The sequence below is a fragment of the Hippopotamus amphibius genome, chromosome 4 (assembly GCF_030028045.1).
Source record: "Hippopotamus amphibius kiboko isolate mHipAmp2 chromosome 4, mHipAmp2.hap2, whole genome shotgun sequence".
Lineage (NCBI taxonomy): Eukaryota > Metazoa > Chordata > Mammalia > Artiodactyla > Hippopotamidae > Hippopotamus > Hippopotamus amphibius.
The window spans coordinates 53,886,459-53,905,862 of record NC_080189.1 but is presented as its reverse complement, the minus strand read 5'-3'; the positions used below and the strand labels follow the sequence as shown (position 1 = coordinate 53,905,862).

Here is a 19,404-nt window from a genome sequence, read left to right as displayed (position 1 = left end):
GATTAATATATAGCTGTTGGAAAAAATAATAAAACTGCAAATAAGGAAATAAGTTAAAGACTCATACTTTAAACTAAAGCAGTCAGCAACCTGGACAGGAATTTAGTGTGATTAACTAGTGTGATTATGAGATAGACTTTGCTCGAACTTTATTTTTGCCAGGAATGAATAATTTACTTTGAATATGGAATGAAAAGTATAAAAATGTGTTACCAGAAACAATATCATGTAATCAAAGTTCTGCTGCTATTTTTTTAAATCGGCATTTGAAGATGCCAGCTAAAGACCAGAAAAAGTCTTGAGGGTCCATTGTTTTAAATAAATTAAACATTCTGATTTCTTTACATCCCACATTAGTTAATGTAGTGACTAATTCCATTCGTGTTGTCCTGTTTATATGAATCAAGTTTCTTTTTCTTCTCATTCTCTTTTCATTTTTCTTTTAACATAATTCTTTGCAAAAGCAATTGAACAATTTCAGACACAGGCCTATAAATATGAACCTTAGATTCTCATTATGCAATATCCTATTGAGAAAGAGTTCACATGAACTTTGGGTAACTTGCTTTGATCTAATTAAGGAGATTATTTATTTCTGAACATGAAAAATTAAAAAATTTACTGAAGCCAAAGATATCTAAACATGGTTTTGCTATCCACCAGGGTATGTATAAAAATATTCAATAAAGCCCACTCTAATTCACTTTTTATATCAATAATAAATGCATTATCTGTAGTACTTTAGAGGAATTAGAAAGTATATTCCAATGTCAAGCAAACAAAATTTAAAACACTAAATATGTTAAATTCCACATGTATAAATAGCTTAATTCAATACCTTTTTTGGTATTTGTCCAAAGAAAATGCCATCAAATACAGCATTATCCTTTAGAATATCTTATACTGTAATAATCTAAAGCCAGATCTCACTGAGCAAGAGACTTTTCTGTCAGATCAGAGGTGGTAAATTTTGATTTTCCAAATAGTAACAAAGTAGAATTAATAATCATATCTGAAGAAGTTAGCGTAACCAGATTTGAAAAGAAATATAGACATAAAATTATGTAATTCAGAGACTTTGTAAACATCAAATATTAATCTTACATTTTTCTATAATTTTAAATAATTATAAATTACTGATTTTCTTAATAGAGAAATTTACACACTTAGTTCTGTGGTAACTATTCTTTTTGAGGTAGACTAAGAAATTTATATTCATTTGGTTATTTCAAAATGAATGCAATAAATATTAGAAAATACTCTTGATTATAAGCACATTTTCTTGATCTGGTTATTCAAATATCTATCACATAATCTTAGTCTACTTACTAGATATTATTTTACGTCTAAATAAAACTCTATTTACATGTGCATGTATGGATATATATGCAAATATTTCCCTGGGATCTTAGTTGCACATAGTTGCTTGTGGAAAATATTTTTACCTTACTGGTCTGATGATTGACAAACTATTTTTCAAATCATCAGACCTAAATTCTAAGATCTAAACCAAAATACATTATTTATGTGTATGTAAATATTGTGCCAGGAGGTTTTTCAAACTAGTAGAAGAGAACATTGAAGAGAAGAGTACATTTATTCTTATTCCCCAAACAAAATTATGCTAAGTCATGTTTGCTTAAAAAATAGGTTGAATTAACTATAATTATACAATGCCTGAGAATATCACCAGTTAGAGAAAAGTTGCGCCCTTTCATTAACACATGGCTTATATGAACTTTTGCAAAACAGATGAAAAATTGGCCTGATCCAATTTTTGTGTTTAATTCATTGATTTTGGTAAGTCATTAAACTGAATTGTTTTGTAAATACTTACAGGTCAAATACCCCCCCATATGATCTATACAGAAACATACTACACACACACACACACACACACACACACACACACACACACACACACACGCGAGCGCGCATGCGCAGCTCTTGATGTAACAATCCTACATTTTCCTTCATCTTATTGATGAAGAGTGTTGCCTGAAAATAAACCCAATGAAGTCTACCGCTCACTGGACAAAGAGGCCCAGTGTTAAGCAAAATATATACTTAAATGACAATATGATTTTTAATGCTTTTATAAGACTATTCATTTATGCATCTATCCCTAGACATTCAGGAAATATTTATGTCTCCCCATTAATATCTCTATCTCAGGCTGTTTGATTTCCTGAAAACACTATTGAAAATATATCCACCTTACAGCTGTAGAACCAGAAAAAAAGAATGACACTGGAAAATATTGGCTTCATCGAGTCCACAGTTGCTGCTGCTACATTTTCCTAAACGCATAATATTAATATTTCTTTTTCAAAGTCATTATTCTTTGCAATATCACTGCATTTTTCTATGCTATAACATTTCTAAAACTCTTTATGAAACGTTAATTAATAATAACATCATTAACCTTATCTTAATATAAATTTAATTCATTACAGTATTACTGTCAAAGATTTCTTACCAGGTCTGTACTTGCCTCAAAGTCCTTCATTGCACTCATTGTGCCCTAGTACTTCAGGGACCACACATTTTGGCAGTGTTTATTGAATATTTTCTGTATTTTTCATCTACTGTAAAATATTCATCAAATTCAGTTACGTCCTATCTCTCATTTTAACTATTATCAGCTGTATTAAAAATGGCCAGCCTTGGGCTTCTAGGTGGTGCAGTGGTTAAGAATCCTCCTGCCAATGCAGGGGACACGTGTTCAAGCCCTGCTCCAGGAAGATCCTACATGCCGCGGAGCAACAAAGCCTGTGTGCCACAACCATTGAGCTTGCACTTCAGTACCCATGAGCCATAGCTATTGAGCCCATGTGCTGCAACTACTGAAGCCCACATGCCTAGAGCCCGTGCTCCACAAGAGAAGCCATGGCAATGAGGAACCCGCGCACCACAACAAAGAGTAGCCCCTGCTCACCGCAACTAGAGAAAGCCCATGTGCAGCAAAAAAGACCCAACAGCCAATAAATAAATAAATAAATTTATACATTAAAAAAAAATGGTCAGCCTTAATCCACAGAAGGAATTATAACTACATCTCTATTCCTTGACTTCAAGTTGTGTGGGGTCTTAGTTTCAATATTTATTTATTTGCTAAAGTTACTTTCTATCTTTTGCAAGAAAGGATCAAAAATGTATCAGATTTAACTCTTACTGCCACAAGAGGTTTTATGCTCAAGAGAAAACCCTGAAGAAGGGAACTCAAGTGGATAAGACCCATCTAGAAAAGGCCAGAGATCATTCTAATGTGAGGAGGAGGAGTGTTTAGATCTCCTTTGCTATTTATGAATTAGACGAATTATGGATCAGGAAGAACAGATAATTATAGGTAAAGAAACACACTACTTAAGAGCACTGCTTCTGGAATCAAACTTCCTGATTTTAAGGGTGGGTCCCAGTAATTTATAAGTGTGTGAAACTGGAAGTGCTTAAGTGAAAATGAAAACTTCACTTAAGCATTTGTTTGGCGTATATAAAATGGAGGTAAAATGGTTAATTAATCAGAGATACTTGAGGTTTAAACAAGGTAACTCCTGGTATGAGTCTAGCACATTGCCTGGCTTAGAGTAAAAATAAATAAATGTTAGTTATTATTAGCTTGGAGGACCCATGAATTATGGAAACTATAAATTTGTTGCACAATTTTAGGATTTTCCTCTTGCAACTTTAGGCGCCCGTGAAGAAGATCAAATAAAACAGTAGGTGCTACAGAGTTCTGGGGTTGAGGATTTGCAAAGCTTATCAAGATATTCAAAAGTTAAATCTGACATTTAGTTTAAAAATAAAAGCAGTTGAATAAACCCTCAAAATGACTATTATTAACTACCTATTCTAAATATTTTCTTCATGGGATTCCATGTTTAAAAAAAAATGCACTAGGTCTAATTCTAACAGCTTTCAAAATGTTTTAAACTCTTTATCATTATCATTATTAAACATACATTTATGAAGTCCCCATGTGTATTTAGAGGTCTGAAAGTTAGAATTAAATGAGAACAATCTATATTCAAAGAGGCCACAACATCTTAATATCTATGATTCTTTGCCTATTCATCTTTATGAGGGTTAGTATATATTGGTCAAATGCTTGGCCAAAACTTAAACTTAAAACTTGAAGAAATATGATATACTGCTAGTTCAGTGAAAACATATACACATTTATGAAATATCTGAGAGGAGAAAAGTTCTCTATTTTCGGGGTTATTGCATTTTAATATGATATAATATCACTTACCCTATATTTTAAATTAAGCATTTTAGTGATAGATAGGGACTCTGCTGAGCTCAGTAAATGTTTGGACAGAATGTGAAAGATTAATGCTAGCATAACCCGGATCTCTCTTAGTCGCAAATTATTTGAAATTGGCACCTCCCTGCATTCCCCAGAATAAATCCATTTTACGATGAACTCTTGGAAAGCAATGTAGATTTTTACTTAAGATTTTACAAAGACTTGACATCACACAACCCTCCTCACATAACTAAATAAATCTTTCACATGTTCCATCTGCCAACTCTGTTGGCTCTGTTTTCAATTGTGTTCCTCCTTATCCACCCTTCTCTTGTCTTAGGAAATCTAAAATAGTCGTAGGGCCACTATTTTAGCTTATTTCAGCATATGTTTGTCTCTTTGATGAAATAGTAATTTTCTAATTCTAGCAGAGAATAAAGCAGGTTTCCTTTTCTCCAGATAGTTGAGTCTTTTAACAGAGACACCAATTCACAGAATATGTCTAAAAACACATGTGCATACGCATGTACACACACATACACACACACCTTTTATAGTATAGTCTTTTGTTCCTCCTGAGATTTGGCTCAAGAGGAGTGCAGGGTTTGCTCACTCCTATGGCACAGAAAGGTGTTGGAGGAAAAGAAAACCATTGTTCAATGACAGTCCTGAGTCCTAAAAAGGCTACATCCTTTCTATTTCAGCAAGAAAAGAGAACCGTTTTATCAGTGTAGTTAAGAGGCAGTCTAGTACATATAGTGTAGAGAGAAAGAGCATAATCTTGGATTTTGCCTGGTTTGAATCTGAGCTCCATCATTTGCTAGCTGTGTATGTACAGTGACTTAAGTGTTTGTCATCTTGCCTGTACAATAACAGTAGCACTGGCCTCATAGGGATTATTTAGTGTGTGTGTGAGAATCAGTAATGCATTATGTGTAAGCTGTTTAGCATCATGACGGAACAGAGTAAACACTAAGTGTTAGCCTTTGTTATCAGAAGTTTCCTCTGGTTCCCGATAAAAACATAACATAAGTTAGGTGTGTATCTTGAAGAATTGGCCAATGGGCCTTTTTTTCTCATAGGGTCAACCCGGTTTAATCTGAGTCTTACTGGGAGTAAAGAGGTAACAAGAGTTGAGCAGAAGAATTGCAGTGTGAGTATTAGGTACCTACTGGTCAGGCTGCCTGAGCAAAAGAAAGGGAGTCAGCCATTCAGGGACTTCATCAATGTAGGCAAAAATCTCCCTCAAATTGTCTTGACACACGTAACTAATGAGTAGAACATCTCTGAAAAAAACACATAAGAAACTACTTACTTGTTGCTTCTCGGAAGGGAAACTACAAGTCTAGGGGATGTGGGAGAGGATTTTTTTTTTGTACATCTATGGAAACTCTAAAATTTAGACCTTGAGAATTTGCTGCTTACCCAGAAAATAAATTAAAAATTCTAAAACACAGCTAAAAGTTAATTGCATGCTTACTTTCAAACATAGGTTAGTTGTCTAAATTCGAATTGCTATGTTGTAATCAATTTCCATCAGCTGTTCTTATTTTAAGGTCAAAGACTTTAACTCCTCTCAGAGCAGTGGCTTTCAAACTATCTGACCCAAAGGAACAAATATATTTTGCATTGCAACAAGGCTATATGTGCTACTTGGAAAGTTAGAGATCAAACAGTGCTTTACTGATACCCAGATTTTACATCAGTGATGCATGTTCTTGGGATACCAAGCCTCAGTTTTGTTGTTTCTGCAAGGACAGCCAGATGCTGAATTGTTCTTTTGACTTTGGCATTCCTTCTTTAAGACAGAGTTTTTCAAACTTCTTTCAGCATGGGACTAATTTCTAACATGATATCTACCATGATAAACTCCCTACCTTCCTACAATCACAGGCTAATTAGACTTGAAGATGCTGTCAGTGGAAAACGAGAGATGTTCCTTTACTTAGAGCAGCCATTTGCATCTCTGAGGTCTTTCATACTGGATGGTGCGCATTCCAAGGAACTGCATGATCACTTGGGGACCCTGCTTCCTACCTTTACTCTCCATTCTTCCACATTTCTCTATGATGCAACTCCTAGCATAGCTCTGAAAGAACTGTATACTGACAAATTGAAAGGACAAAAACAACAAGGAAAGTATCTCAAATAGATTTTTATCTATTAATTGGCCTCTGCTTCCTTCCTTTCACATTTCATAGAGTCAAATATGCTCTGAAAAGTATGAAAAAGTATCTTTTTTTCAGGACTTTTAATCCCTGTTTTTTTGTTTGTTTGTTTTTGTTTGTTTGTTTTAGTATGTAAACGGATGAGACATAAATGTATGGAGAAATTACCTAGTGGCCTTTGTACCATAGTCCAGCGCATTCTCTACTCTAAGGAATTTAGGAAAGTGTTGAAAAATGCACCGTGATAGGAATACAGGCCAGTTACGAGATGCAGACAAAGTCAACCTATAGGAGGAGCTCAGTGCCTGCCCACAGTCCACACGCATAAGGGAGCCTTACACTGATTAGTATGAGTAAAGCACATTTATTATCATCCCTTTACTTTATTATTCTTCCTTTTACTTTTAATCTATGTGTGCCTTTACTTTTACAGTGGGCTTTTTGCAATCTTGAGAAGGAAAGATGGAGTTGGTGGAATTATGCTTCCTGACTTCAAACTATACTACAAGGCCACAGTAATCACGACAGTATGGTACTGGCACAAAAATAGAAAGGAAGATCAATGGAAAAGAATAAAGAACCCAGCGGCAAACCCAAGCATATGTGGGCACCTTATCTTTGACAAAGGAGGCAAGAATATACAATGGAAAAAAAGCCTCTTCACTAAGTGGTGCTGGGAAAATTGGACAGCAACATGTAAAACAATGAAATTAGAACACTCCCTAACACCATACACAAAAATAAACTCAAAATGGATTAAAGACCTACATGTAAGGACAGACACTATAAAACTCCTAGAGGAAAACATAGGCAGAACACTCTATGACATACAAAGCAAGATCCTTTTTGACCCACCTCCTAGAATCATGGAAATAAAATCAAGAATAAACAAATGAAACTTAGAAGCTTTTGCACAGTGAAAGAAACCATAAAGACAAGAAGGCAACACTCAGAAAGGGAGAAAATACTTGCCAACAAAGCAACAGACAAAGGATTAATCTCCAAAATATACAAGCAGCTCATGAAGCTTAATACCAAAAAAGCAAATAACCCAATCCACAAATGGGCGGAAGACCTAAATAGACATTCCCCAAAGAAGACATACAGATGGCTAACAAACACATGAAAAGATGCTCAACATCACTAATCATTAGAGAAATGCAAGTCAAAGCCACAATGAGGTATCACCTCACACCGGTCAGAATGGCCATCATCACAAAATCTGGAAACAACAAATGTTGGAGAGGGTGTGGAGAAAAGGGAACTCTCCTGCACTGTTGGTGGGACTGTAAGTTGGTACAGCCACTATGCAAAACAGCTTGGAGGTTCCTTAAAAAACTACAAATAGAACTGCCCTATGATCCAGTAATCCCACTCCTGGGCATATGCCCAGAGAAAACCATAATCCCAAAAGAAACATGTACCATAATGTTTATTGCAGCACTATTTACAATAGCCAGAACATGGAAGCAACCTAAATGCCCATCAACAAATGAATGGATAAAGAAGATGTGGCATATATATACAATGGAATATTACTCAGCTATAAAAAGGAATGAAATGGAGCTATATGTAATGAGGTGGATAGACCTAGAGTCTGTCATACAGAGTGAAGTAAGCCAGAAAGAGAAAAACAAATACTGTATGCTAACTCATATATATGGAATCTTAAAAAAAAAAAAAATGGTACTGATGAACCCAGTGACAGGACAAGAATAAGGATGCAGATGCAGAGAATGGACTGGAGGACACAGGGTTGGGGGAGCGGGGGGTGAAGGGGAAGCTGGGACGAAGTGAGAGTGTAGCATAGACATATATACTACCAGCTGTAAAATAGCTAGTGGGAAGTTGCTGTATAACAAAGGGAGATCAACTTGATGATGGGTGATGCCTTAGAGAGCCGGGATGGGGAGGGTGGGGGGGAGTCGCAGGAGGGAGGGGATATGGGGATATGTGTATAAATACAACTGATTCACTTTGGTGTACCTCATAAGCTGGTATAAGAGTGTAAAGCAATTATATTCCAATAAAGAGCTTAAAAAAATTTTTTTAATAAAAAAATAAAAGAGATGCAGCAGATACATGGAGACATGGACTGTGAAAACTTTGTATATTCAATAGGTTTATGAAAAATAAGGATAAAAATATCAGTGAACACCAGAAAGCTGCTTTAGTTTTGACCTGTAAAAAGTACCATATTTAAAATTAGAATTTTGCTTGCTAGGCAGCAAACGATAAACTAACATATTTTATAGAAGTAGAAATGCTTTTAACTATAGAAAAGCATAAGATTAACAAGAATTTGGACTACAATCTTTTCACTATTAATTTAAAAAGTAACATGGAGCAACCTTACCATTTAGATCCCACTACCAGTCCTCTTTAGCCTTCTTAAAAACTGTTTGAGGGACTTAGGTGGCACAGTGGTTGGGAATCTGCCTGCCAATGTAGGGGACAGGGGTTTGAGCCATGGTCTGGGAGGATCCCACATGCCACAGAGCAAGTAAACCCATGCGCCACAACTATTGAGCCGGTGCTCTAGAGCCTGTGAGCCACAACTATTGAGCCCGTGTGCCGCAACAACTGAAGCCCACATGCCTAGAGCACGTGCTCTGTAACAGGAGAAGCTACTGCAATCAGGAGCCCGTGCACCACAATGAAGAATAGCCCCCACTCCCTGCAACCAGAGAAAAGCACTTGTGCAGCAATGAAGACCCAACGCAGCTAATAAACAAATTAAATTAATTAATTAATTAAAAAAAATAAAGTGGGCTTTTTATAGGCAGCAGAAAGTTGAATCTTTCTTTTCCAACCTGATAATATCTGCCTTTCATTTTTTTTAACTTTGTACTTAATGTATTATTGATATGATTGGTTTAAAAATATCATCTTACTATATAGGTTTTTTTGTATTTGTCCCAACTCTTCTTTGTTCCTTTTTTCCTCTTTTTCTACCTTCCAGATTGAGAATTTTTTGTAATTCTATTTTATCTTCTTAGCAACAATTTTTTGTTGTGCTATTCTACTGGTTAGTTGAGGTTTATAGTATACATCTTTAATTTAACACAACCTGCTACCAAGAGACCTTATACTACTTCACATATGGTACAAAAACCATACAAAAATATGCATCTATTTCTCCCCTTCAAAACTTTGTACTGCAGTATTTACACAGTTCACTTCGGCATATGTTATAAACTCCATGATATATTATTATTAGTGTTGCTTTAAACTGTTATTTATAAAGGGATTTAAATAATGAGAAAAAAATTCTCTTCATATTTACTCACAGAGTTATTTCAGTAATCTTAATTCCTTTGTGTCAATCCAGACTTCCAACTGGTAGTATTTTTCCATTCTTATAGTGTGGGTCTGCTGGTGGTGAATTCTTTAAGCTTTTGTATGTCTGAAAAAGGCTTATTACACTTTTGTTTTTAAAAGATATACTTACCAGGTAAAGAATTCTAGGTTATGGTTTTATTTCACTATTTCAAAGATGTTGCTGTATTGTCTTTTAACTTGCATTGTTTTCAGAGAAATCTGTTGTCAGCATTACCTTTATTCCTCTATTTCATAATGTATCTTTTTACATCAGCAACTCAAGATTTTCTTTCTTATCACTAGTTTTAAGCAATTTGATAGCAATATGCTTTGGTGTATTTTTCTTCATGTTCGTGTTTGTTGAGATTCTTGTATATGTGGGTTTACATTTTCATCAAATTTAGGAAATATCCAGGTATTATCTCTTGTGAGATTTTATGCCCCTAACCCCTCCTCGGGCACTTAAATTATGCATATATTAGGATACTTGAAATTGTTCCACAATAATGCTCTACTTCTATTTTTTAGTCTTTTTTTTCCCTGTGTTTTCTATTGGATATTTTCTATTCGTGTTTTCAGGTTCAATAATCTTTTGTGCAATGTCTTATCTGCTGTTAATTCCAACCACTATATATATCTCTATCTATACCTGGATATGGATATATTTTCTTAGACATTGTAGTTTTTCATCTTTAAAAGTCAAATTTATATCTTTTATAACTCCATTTAGCATGTTCAACTTTTCCTCTAGCTTTTTGAACATATGGAATATAATTATAACAAATACTTAATAACATTTCACTAATTCTATCATCTGTGTCACTTCTGGGTTAGTTTTGATTAATTGATTTATCTCATATATCTCTGCTTTCTTGCATGCCTTGTAACTTTTGATGTCATTCATTGTAGATTTCAATTTACTGTGCACTGAATATATTTTATTCCTACAAATATTCTTGATCCTTTTTTGTGGCATCGTTAATTCCCTTAAAAATAGTTTGACGTTTTTGGGTCTTGTTTTTAAGCTTCTTAGGCATTTTGTTATGACAAATTTTATACAGAGGCAGGAAGATTCTGAGTACTCTCCCCTGTGACTTACAAGTTTTTCCACTCTGGCTGATGGGAATAGGCACTATTCACAGATGTTCTTTTCTAATCATTTTAGGTGATTGTCTTCCAAATCTCATGTAGTTTTCACATATATGTGTACTGATAAGAACTCTACTGGGGGATTCCTGGGTGGCACAGTGGTTAAGAATCCACCTGCCAATGCAGGGGACACGGGTTCGAGCCCTGGTCTGGGAAGATCCCACATGACATGGAGCAACTAAGCCCGTGCACCACAACTACTGAGCCTGTGCTCTAGAGCCCATGAGCCACAACTATTGAGCCCACGCGCCTAGAGCCCATGCTCCACAATGAAAGAAGCCACTGCAATGAGAAGCCTGCACACTACAACGAAGAGTAGCCCCTGCTCACCGCAAGTAGAGAAAGCCCGTGCGCAGCAACAAAGACCCAACTCAGGCAGTAAATAAACAAATTAATTTTAAAAAAAGAAGTCCACAGAATAATCACAAGGGACCCTGTGCAGATCTCCAGAGTCTTCTGTCTGTGTATCTCTGTATACTTGAGCCATCTTGGCTTCCCTGGACTCTCAGCTCTATCTCCTTAATTCAGGAAAACAGCCTAGCTTTTCTTGGGTTCTTGTGCTGTGCCTAGAAATTTTCTGCAGGCAGTAAACTACCCCATCTCATAGGGCATTCTGTCTTCATTGTCTGATGTAAAATGTTTTGAGAGTCATTGTTTAAAATATTTTAACTGTTTTTTTTTGTTGTTGTTGTTATTTCAGATGGGTAAATCCAGTCTATTGTCTGATGTGGAAATCTCTTCCTTTTTCATCATTTATCTGTCTTGAGCTTGGGAAAAATCTCTGCAATGATGTACACTGAAGTATTTTGCTGGTAAATTTTTATTATATTTATAATGGAAGACAAGAGGATGTTAGATTCTTTTCACTAGTCAAGAATATGAGGAGAACGTAACTTCACAAGTTTAAAATAACCTTGCCTTAACTGCAACTATTATTTTTCAAATGTTTTACTTTAATTGCAATGGCTTTGAATGAAGACTAAAGACAAGCTTATATTTGTAAGAAATAATCTTTAACACAGTACATTTCCTTATTCTTACATTTGTTAATCAGTTATTCAAATTTTGTTACCTGTTCAGTACTTAAGAAAAACTATAAAACATTAAATTGAATCTACCCTTCTTTTTTTAAATCTTCAGTTCCTTAAAATGTGTGTGTGTGTGTGTGTGTGTGTAAAATGTTCCCTTTTAAATATCCTTTCCTCCTGATAACTTTTGATCTGAACTTTATTAGAATACACTGTTCAATCCGAATCACCATTGTCAGTGAAGTGAGATATAGAAAAAACACAATTGGAGAGAATAAAGAGGCAAAAGCAAAATAAATCACTGAAATACTTGGAAATGTACCTGAAGAGGAAAGGCTGAAAGACTAAGTGTACATACCCAAGAAAACTGAAAGGAAACTTAACAGCACCTTTCATGTACGTGAAAGGATATTTTATGGGTGTCAGTGAGCAGCTATTTTGTTTGTAAATTGAGGGCAGAACTTCAATAGTCTCCTAGCTGATCACCCTGTCACATGCCTCATTTTCTTCATGCTATGATCTGTCTAACACAGGGATAGAAAAGCAATATTACTCAAAGGCCATTTTCATTCATCTCTTTCCTATCCAGGAACTTACAAGGACTCTTTCTAACTCTCTGCATTAAACCTAAACTTCCAACAACCAGAATCCAAAGCCCTCTATAAAATAATGTCATGTTTTTCTATTTCATGGCTCAGTAATTCGCATACTAGCCCTGCCATTTATTTAATTTTTTAGAAACTAAATTTATGTTTATGTATTTATTTTTTGGCTGCACGAAGCAGCATGCGAGATCTTAGTTCCCCAGACCGGAGATCGAATCCATGCCCCCTGCAGTGGAAGCACAGTCTTAACCACTGGACTGTCAGGGAAGTTTCCACCCCCTCCATTTAAACCACATTTTTCTATGACATAATTCTTGACATCTCACCCCCAAGACTGCCCATTTTGTATCCATCCACACGCTGCTCCCCATCCTTGTGACTAATTATGCTACAATCTCTAAAGTTAGACACAAACTTGTTTTTTAAAAAACTTTTCATATGAAACAATGAAGAAGCCTAAACTGACTATACCATCATTTCAGCTTTCACAGTTTCTTCTTACTTTATACCTGTAAATAGGTTTCTTCACTGCTACTGGTCGTGGAGGTCATGCCTTGCACAACTCCAAGGGAAACTATATGCACTGTAACCTAGGTAATGCACTCCCTAGATTTGTTCCATACATACCTGAGCAGTTATATGTTTGGATTTGCAGCTCTCCTTCTCTTTTTGTTTCTTCATCCCTGATAATACTCATGCTATTCATTTACTCCTGAGGTTGATACTCAAAGCCACCCCACCTTCCCCGTAATATGGACACTATTTGCCTTATCTCCTATTTCTCCCTCTCTTATCACCTCAGTTTCATGCTTTAGCTAAGGCCTTCTCAAGCCTGGCAGCATTGACATTTGGGGCTAGGTATTGTTTGTTGTGGGGCATGTTCTGTCCATATTGTAGGACGTTTAGTAGCATCGCTGTCCTCTCCCCATTAGATGCTACATCACCCCTGACCCTATTAGAGCCAAAAATGTCTCCAGCCACTGTCAAATGTTCTAGTGGGTCAAAAATGGCTCCTGATGGAGAACCACTGCTCCAGCCAAACCGAATTAGTAATAATTCCCCAAACACTATCTGCTGATTCATGTGTCCGTGCCTCTATCAGCATGATTTCTTCACTCCATTATATTCTTCCTATAAGTGAAAACTTGAATAATTGTATTCACACTTAGAAAACAAACCAACAAGGAAATAAAGCAACTACCAAAAACCTGCCATGACCACCACAACAACCATTGCAATAGTTTAGGTGTCACTGCCTTGATGACGCATAACCATGTCCCTAGGCAGAATTTATCTTTCTCTTCTCATTGCTATTACACATGTAGATCATGTGCATTTTCCCATTGCTGCACTCATCGCACTTCTTTGTAATTTATTTTCTTAAAATCCATCTCACCTGAAGGAATGGGAAAATAATGTGAATCCAAACCTTTCCTGTAGGTCCACACCAGACATGTTAGGTACCAGTTACTGAAGAAAACATTCAATATTATCCTTTCTGCTGATTCTCCTGATCAAACAGCCTGTACACACACTACTCCAACCGTATTAAAAAGTCCTATTTATTTTGTGATTTTAATAACAGTGGTAGGTTAAAAATTGTTTTATTTGTTGTACAAGGATATATTCTACAACACAGGAAATATTAGCCGATATTTTATAATAACTATAAATGGAGTACAACCTCTAAAAATTGTGAATCACTATTTTGTACACCTGTAACTTATACAATATTGTACAGCAACTATACTTCAATAAACAATAAGTGGAAAAAAGAATAAATAAATAAATAAATAAATAAATAAATAAATAAATAAATAAAATAAAAATTAAGCTTAAAAAATCAGTCTTAAAAAAGAAATGGCTTAAAAATTAAGCTTCAAAGTTTATATATCTTTTTTATAAAAAAAGAAAAATTTTATTAAAAGAAACTTTTTATTTCTTAATGCAGCACTGGAGACAGTTTTTGTGCAAATATTTTGACTGAATATTAATGTAACAGAAAAATATTAACTCACAAGAACAAGTCTGAATAATATTACAATAGATAGAAATTTGCTGGAGAGTTTTCTGTGCTTTACTTTTTCACTTCACTTATATATATAAATGCCATTTTATTATACTTGCTAAAATATAATAAGGTCATTTAATAGACTCTACTTTATTTTTTTTTTTTTTGCAAGTTGCTTTATTTACAGTACCAACTTTTAAAAGTCACTATAGTTAACTGGACAGCAAACTAGGCAGAAATTGCTTTACAAAAAGAGGGAAAGCCCAAAATGCCACTTTCTATAGAGAGCCCACAGTTCAATTTTATTCAGAGCAAAGAAAAAAGAACTTTTGATCATACTAGAAGAAATGGGAGCCATGTTTGGAATCTGTACTGAAACTACACATGCAATGAGGACAACATTCTGCTAATACAACTGATTTGCTGCTGCATTTGTTGACTGTTTTTCTAATATTAACAATTATAAACAAAGCAGTGCAACTAGTATTTGGAACAATCCTTACAGTGTTACAGCGTCAGACACAAAATTTCACTTCTCCTCACACCACTGGTTCTCTTTGTGTAGCTGGGCTTCCTCTTCTTCAGTAAAATCATTTATTTTTTTATTTTTTTATTTTTTGGGGGGTACACCAAGTCCAATCATCTGTTTTTATACAGTGAAATCATTTTTGATATTGAATGTCTTTCGAATCTCCTCAGGAGCTTTCCCCTTGATCATATTGGCAACAGTCTTGCAGGTAACATCAAGCAAACCTTTGATGTCTAAGTAGTTTGCAGCCAATATAAGCTCGAAAAGTGTTCCTTGGTCAACTTTCAGGAATTCTTGATCCCAAACAGGGATATCATATCTGTTCGCTTTTCTTTGTTCTCATCATCCTCAGGAGGAGGAGGATCATCCTTGTGGTGGGTGCACCACTGAATGACCTTTTTTAATATTGCTGCATTAACATTTGGCAAGGGGACTGGATCACCATCTCCTTCATCATCCATTCCCAGATCTTCCAACATGGTCTTGATAGTCACAGATTGTTTTGCAATTTCAACATCAACTTCAAATATCTCTCCATCAGAACTCTGCAACTTAATTGAAGGCATCTTCGCCCTGGGTCCACAGGGTCGGCAGGCTCCACGCCAAGGGAGGCCCCCGGCCCCAGCCTGGGCCTTCAGCCGAGTTCCGCGACGGCTGACGGTCGCCGGTGTTAGGTCTCAAGCAGATGGCAGGCCGGAGGCGGAGGAGAGCAGGGCGGCGTCCGCTCCCTCGAAAGTTCGGCTCTATCTCCTCAAAGCAGGAAGGCGGGGCTGGCTGCCGTGCTCCACGGCCTGCAAGGGTCCTGCAGGCGGGGACTGTCCTGAGCTGAATTAAAGACCCCAGTCCTGAAAAGCCGAGAAGCCGCGAGTGAAGGGGAGGGAGGGGGAAGGCTAATAGACTCTACTGTAGACTAAAAGCATCCTCAAGCATTCCAGATCCATTTTCAAATTTAAAATATTACTTTTGTTATAATCTTTGCCAAAAATTGAAGGATTGTTTCCAGTTTCTTTGCCATCATTTTCTATTTTCTTCTAAGTTTCTTGGGCAATATTTGTTAGTGACACATTCTTAAATAATTGTGTGTGTGTGTGTGTGGTCCATATATGTCTACATATGTCTTACATATATTACATATATATATATATTACACACACACCATTTGCTCTTTTTTATCAACCCACTGAACGGAAGGTGAAACTAAAGAGGAGATGAACCTCCATCCTTGCAGTTCCTCCTTGTGCCTTGGGAAAGAAGTGTTGTGAATAGCTGAACTCCAATCCCCGATTATCTGCTCCCAGGTAATACTGGACATCCCCAACTCCAAGGCATCTAAAGTGAGCATGTGAATAAATGTCTGCTCACAGATTCTGACTAGCACATCCCTGAAGACACTGAGGAAATACTAGGTAACATTTGTCTTTTGGAGCTTCTTACCCCTCAGTCCTGGTTCCTCTCCTTTGTGGAGGTGCCATAAACTTTCAGAAAGCTGGAAACTTTCTGGTCTCTTCTTGGGATCCTTCTTTCATGATTAATATTTTTGGGCAGACAGTTATTTCTGCTCAGCTCAATAAGCATATCTAATACCTACTAGTGACTCTGTGAGAGGTTTTATGAATACAAAATGCATTAATTCCAGTATAGCATACTCCAAAGGAAGCTTGTTTGAGAGTTTAAGACAATAAGAGGTCTAGCGGACATCAAGAATTATAGACATTAAGCTAATCTCATAAAGAGTCAAATCAAATGTTGCGCTTAATACACAATGTTATGCCAGTGTCAGCATATCTTTGACCACTGGGGCCTTTCTGCACTGGAAGTTGGTAATATTCCAAACCCAGAGATTTAAATCAGATTTCAGACCAGTATAGTGATTACTACTCTCCTTTTTCCCCTCCTTTTTCCTCTTTACCTCTTTTCCAGTGTTATAGAGGCTTACAATTTTTTTCATTCATTCATTAAACACACAGTATTTATTGTTTACAAGATTCTAGGCACATGGTACCTAACTCTGAGGTCTCTCAATTTAGAGAGAAAAAAAAAGTTACACCAACAGATCAATTGCACATTGGTGAGTTCTGTACTAAGAAGCTAGAAGAGAGGCTCAGGGAAGACCTGAGAGATGAGATGACTTGTGTACTGCTTTTGAAGAATAATTAAGTGTTGTCATAACGGAAAAAGGAGGAAGAACAGTCCCACGAGAGGAAAAAAAAAAAAAAAGCCTGAACAAAAGCCTATAACTTGAAATAGGCAGTCTCATTTGAAAAATGATAAAAGTATGGTATGGACCATGCCTGTGGGTTACATCAGCAAACTTCACATGGCTGTCTATTGCCCCTCATCTTGAGAATGATGCAATGGTCAGGACTGCCAGCTTCTTCCTCAGGGGTGATGCCATCTGAGTGATTCTCAGGCCCCTATACCATGTACTAAGATCTACATGGACAAGAAGTGGCACTGTTTTGTGTAATGCATGTTGTTATGTGAATATGTACATGTTTTTATTTGCCCTGTTTATACCATTCAACCTTAAGTAAAAATTTCCATAGAATCCGAAGTCCAACAGAAAATAGATGAGGAGGGAGGTGACCTGATTTGGCTGAAGAAAGAACCATTTGCTAGTATGATTTTCCACTGAATGACCTCTTGTCTCACTTAAAGCATCAACAACTCACCTCGTCAGTTTTCCAGAAGCAAACCCTGCTCTGTTTGCCTTGTGGAATTATAGAAAAGGAAGAAACTAAGTCCTTTCAAAAATAAACTTACAGAAGAGGATTTCCATGATGGTTCTGCTTTACTGATGGAACTTCCAGCTTGCAAACCACAAACATTATGAGCAGTTTCATATTTTTTGAAGTCTAATAAAATTAGAATATGTCCATAAGCATTCAAGGATGAGCTCCCCATATCTCCTACTAGAAATATCAGAACTATCTGTCAAACAAAGGAAAATGTAAAATAGAATGAATATGGGCATGACTTGGAGCAATTAGCATGAAACTCAAAACTAAAAACATACAGCCTCTAGTTGTATTTTGCACAGCAAGGTCCAGATGAGGAAGGGTCAGGTACAATCTACTATGGAGGATCCAGGATGTTACCATCTGAACCCACAGATCACTCTCAGCAAAATGAATCCTGGGACAAGCAGACGTTGTGTGCACACAGATAGAATGGGATGGGTCTACAGCATCACCTATGAGAGATTCTTCCTAAGATCCAATAACATGTTTACAACCAAGCTGCTAAATACAACTTGTTGTTTATAAGCAAATAATAAAGGGAGTAGAGTAACAAGTTAGATGACACTATGAGGTGGAGGAAGCAATTAGACAAATAGGTGGGTTCTGTTTGTCAATAAGTCAATGTCAAAAAAGGATGGGCAGAGGTTAGAGAAGAAAGGGTGCTGAGTCTAACGAGAGCAAAGAAACATAGCAACTAAAAACAATGCTTTACCTTAACTGGATCTTTAGTTTAAACAAATGAACTCTATAAAACATTTTTGGTTAATTGGTGAAATTTTAAAATGTAATGGATATTAAATTACTTTAGGGAAGTTTTGTTAACTTTGTTAGGTGCATTAATGATACTGTCTGATCTCTTAATGGTAGAAAATGTCCCATTTTAGAGTTGATACAAAAATATTTAGGTTTGAGATGTTATATCTGCAATTTAAAATTATTCAGCAAGAAAATGAAAAAAAAAAAGGAATGTGACAAAATGTTGACATTTGTTAAATCAAGGTAATGGATATATGGGAGTTTTTTTATAATCTACATTTTTCCATATAATTGAAAGTTTTCATAAAAACTGGATTTTTTTAATTGATGCAATTATGTGTGATATTAACTTGTGATGTTAACTTGTATTGTTGAAGAGTTTCTGTGCTTTTTTTATGCTTAGATGGATTAATGGCATCAATAGGAATCTTTTTATATAAAAATGTTTCTAAAACAGCCAAAAAAATTTATAATTGCTATTGTGATTTACATGTAAGATAGAATGAGTTTGACATTGACTTCATTTGTTCACTCATTATTCATTTATTCTCCTCATTCAATAGTCATATCACAGGCAAACCATTCTCCAGAAATCAGTGAATTTTTCATTTTGATGCCCCATAGGTCTACTTCCTCAAGTTACTAAAACCATCAGAGTTTAAATTTTGTCAGCTATAAAATGAGAATATTAATAAATGAGTAACTAAGTATAAGGTGCGAGAATTCAACGAAGTAAATAGCAGCACTGTTATAAATAGTGGTGTCACTGACACTAAAAATATAATTATAAAAGGTTCCATACTACACTATTTTTCAAAAGATTCTTTCTGCTTCAGAGGATTCC

At 35.9% G+C, this 19,404-nt stretch overlaps 1 protein-coding gene and 1 pseudogene across 1 annotated transcript in view; both read right to left on the bottom strand.

The window, feature by feature from the left end:
- ZNF804B (zinc finger protein 804B) overlaps positions 1 to 19,404 on the bottom strand; it is a 488,274-nt gene that overhangs the window by 384,581 nt on the left and 84,289 nt on the right. The gene's annotated exons all lie outside the window — the stretch shown is intronic.
- Positions 14,899 to 15,723, bottom strand: LOC130851641 (S-phase kinase-associated protein 1-like; annotated as a pseudogene).